The 3772-nt window shown below is 36.1% G+C and overlaps 1 long non-coding RNA gene across 1 annotated transcript; it reads left to right on the top strand.

The window, feature by feature from the left end:
- Positions 1–811: 811 nt before the first annotated feature.
- On the top strand, positions 812–1606 carry LOC143741529 (uncharacterized). The gene is made up of 3 exons (XR_013205110.1): positions 812–876; positions 1366–1474; positions 1577–1606. It is a non-coding gene; the product is annotated as an uncharacterized LOC143741529 (long non-coding RNA).
- Positions 1607–3772: the final 2166 nt, after the last annotated feature.

The raw sequence follows: 3772 nt of genomic DNA on the forward strand, positions 1-3772 counted from the left end.
CCAACGGATGAAGAATGTTCGCCCTTGTTGAGTGGAAAGAAGAAGCTGATAATTTAAGTTGGAGCATTGTTCCAACATCACACATAACAAACTTCAATATTAATGATTTCTTAGAAGGACTTGATGAGATCTGTAGGCTATATTTAATTGAGTGGAGAGGTGGACTGAAGAAAAAACCTAAAGGCGGATGGCCGTACGAGGCAACTCTGTTGCAGGTAAGTTAATTTCTGAACTTTTATTATAATTCACACATTGATATTGCACAGATAATAAATACTTAAAATAATCGCTGAATTGCATGAGCTATTTATAAGCTACTGATAATATCGAAGCTAGTAGAGATCGGATAATTGAGCAGATATTCAGTGTGTAACTGTTAAGTTTTTTTTTTATTACCGGTAGTTTTTTTAACGTTAATATTAACTGCTTTATTGTGTGCGTTGCATTTTCATGATCTCATTTTCATGGTCATGTTTACGAGCTAGGAGTAGGCCCAGATTATTAACGTTAACGTTACACTGCAGTGTATTATTCTAAGATATTTAAATGTTTTTTATGTGAGAATAATATCTTTTATAAAAGTAAGATATTTTGAACACTGTCCCCCATTATGACATCAATAATTTTGTGGGCGCATAAGCGTTTACATTTGGTCAGCCTATGTTGTTGTCATTATCATAGTCCTAGTTGTATCTTTTGTTTTAGATTCCACATTTTGTATTCCCCCTTTTTCCCCACAGAGAGACAGTCCACCCTAGAAAAACGAATGAGGACACATCAGTCCAGTCCAAAACTTCCGAGCAAAAGAAAATGCAGGCCAAACCTTAGGCTTGTTGAAGAGGAGACCAGCAATGACGGACCATCTAGCCACAAAAGGTCACAAGATAATTTTTTTACTGGGACCTCAAACTAGCAACTGCATTTCAAATGTAAAAAAATAATTGGCTGCCCACTATAAAGTTATTGCTTTAGGATAAAATAAAACAAAATCATTATTACTTATAACTTTGCAAATTAATTACTACATTTATAAATTAAATACTTTAAATACTTAAAATGAATCATCCAAAGTAAGGAGTACCTGATAATCTACAACTTTCACTAGATCTTGACAGGATTAGTAATTTGTCACAGCCAAGTACAGTACACGCTGTCTGTCAGAGTTGTTTATGTTGCTTTGCCTGTTTCTACTTATGGTAAAGCTTATATACTATTGAGTCTATATCTGTTTATCTGTTTTAATGCCATCAGCTAATCCACTCTGCTATTATTTCCGAGTTTTGGGCAAGCTGATCTTCATTTTCTGCTAAAGAAATTGAAAATACTGATACTGAAAATCTATTTTTTTGTTGTTTTGCTTCCTAGAAATGCCAAAACTCCTTAGTACAATGGGCAAGCTGGGAAAATGTCTTGAAGCGAAGGAGCAGAGCACACAGGAACAACTGGCATCACCTTCCAGCCTACAGGAAAATGAGTATGCTGTTTTTCCAAACTACTGTAGTACAGCAAGTTACAACAGTAAAGACTTATTAAAAACAAATTCAAATGCCAATAAAACATTTTGTCTTTTTTACAGATGCAGTGATCCAGAAATTTCCAGGGGCCAACTATTATTCAAAAGGTCACTGAGCTGCGGACATCCAAAAATCTCAACAAACTTAAAAAATTAACAGGCGGTATCATATACCTGTTGGTGGATTTTCCTTTTCTGGGTTTGTTTTATGTTTTGTTGTAATATTGTATTTGTATATAATAGTGATGGGAAGTCCGGTTGTTTTCCGTGAATCTGTTCTTTCGGACAGTTTGTTTCAATTACCCGGTTAAAAAAAAAAACGATTCACAAGTTCTTTTACGTCCTCAAGTAATGACGTCAATTCTATTCCCGGCGGATAAAAATAAATTCAGACAAAGGCATTACAGGGTTCCCGCGGATCCTTAAAAAGTCTTAAATTAGATTTTTAAAATTTAAGGCCATAAAAAGTCTTATAAAGTCTTATTTTTACTTATGAAAGGTCTTAAATTTTAGATGACACTTCGACTTAGACATATCTAAATGTTTTCCAAATTAAAACTATCTAATTAGCGTAGTATTATTTTTTTATTATTCTATCTTTGTGGATTTGCTTGTTCACGTGACAAATACACTTTGGGCTCCTTAGTACCAATTGAGCATAATTTAAACACCACAGCCGACCTGAGTGTTGTTGCTAACCATGTCCATCTCTTTATAACCAGAGTGTACAGTAATCTTCTAATGGCTACTTCCAGCAGGATCACACACGATGTCACAAAAGCTCAAATCATTTACTTGAACATGATCACAGTCACCAGATCTCAATCCAGTAGAGCATCTTTGGGATGCGTTCAGCATGACACCACAGTCATGATATAATAATATCATCTAAAAAATCCCATTCAAATCTTCACCAAAAGTTTAACAAGTGAAGGTAATTTTGCTAAATTTATGAGCAATTAAATGTTGAACAGTTTAAAAGCAGTTAAATTGGTAACTAGCGGCCGCCCTGCTGCTGCAGTGTGTAGAAACAGATATAATTACTGTATTTTACTGTTTGAATTCCCCCTGTGCTTGTGCTATTTCATATCTGACGTTTTTGGAAAGAAGCACGGCTCACTTATGATTTATGCATGCCATAAATAGAAGATAGGAAGTGTAAAATTGAAAATGTATCAAAGCTGAACATTTGCTGCTTGACTTAGCAAAGAGAAAAGTCCTGTTTGCATGGGCGACTGCTCTGTGATTGAGGAAAAAAGTATTTAAGACCAAAACGGTGTGTCCTGCCTCTGCATGAAGGACTTACGAGACGCTGCCAGAAGAAACTTTAATCAATATAACATTTGTGTGCCTCACTATGCAAGAAAGTTAATTATACGCACAGTCACGTTCACTATAAACCTGACAACACCTGATGGCTACGTGTGCTTTGATGAAACATTTTGTTCACAAGCAATTAACCTCAGATATCTCATGTCAAAAGTTTACATCGAACGCTTTGTTTATCCAGCTGATACAGATGTGTTTATCAGCGATTATGTGCGGGTGTAATGGCTGTGTCATTCGTAGCTTTCACCTGACTGGATATGAATAGCAGTAATTCATATGAGGAAAAAGACGTTTCACCACTGGAAGTCCAATTCTGCTATATCTTTTGATTAAGGTACATAAAAAGTGAATAGTCATATAACCCTAACAAGCCAAATAACTTGTGTTCCACAGCAGCTATAATTCGTTTTTCCCACTACAAAATATTTAAATTAGTTTTAAGAGCTACAGCAGAGGGGAATGTTTTCAATGAATACAAATATGTATACCAAAATATGGCTTTTTCATTCGATTTCATTTCTTGACTGGTATGCAGGAAATACTGTTTGTCATATGGGAAATAAAAAATGTCAACAGTGACCACGAGCAACTGTGCTGAGTATATTATGATCAGGATTTTCCACACCACATATCCACATAATGAGAAGCACCAGAGGTGTATTTTCACAGGGACGTCTCAAGTAGACAGCTGCATACTGAAGGGAGAGATCTTTACAGCTGACTTTCCTAAATAATTCATGATTCTTGAAGAGTGTCAAGCAATAAAACCCCTTTTAGTCACAGACCACATGCACATGGATGTTTACAGATGCTGTAAACATCAGGCCTGTGGGGATTCCACATAAATGTGATGCCCATCAGTTTCACCTGATCGCTGCATCGGAGGGTGGGTCAGACTTCTCTGCAGACGACGACTCGGCGCTGCTGCCT

The sequence above is a fragment of the Siphateles boraxobius genome, unplaced genomic scaffold (genome assembly GCF_051911475.1).
Source record: "Siphateles boraxobius isolate OS27281-9 unplaced genomic scaffold, OSU_SipBor_1 19, whole genome shotgun sequence".
In the NCBI taxonomy this organism is placed as follows: domain Eukaryota; kingdom Metazoa; phylum Chordata; class Actinopteri; order Cypriniformes; family Leuciscidae; genus Siphateles; species Siphateles boraxobius.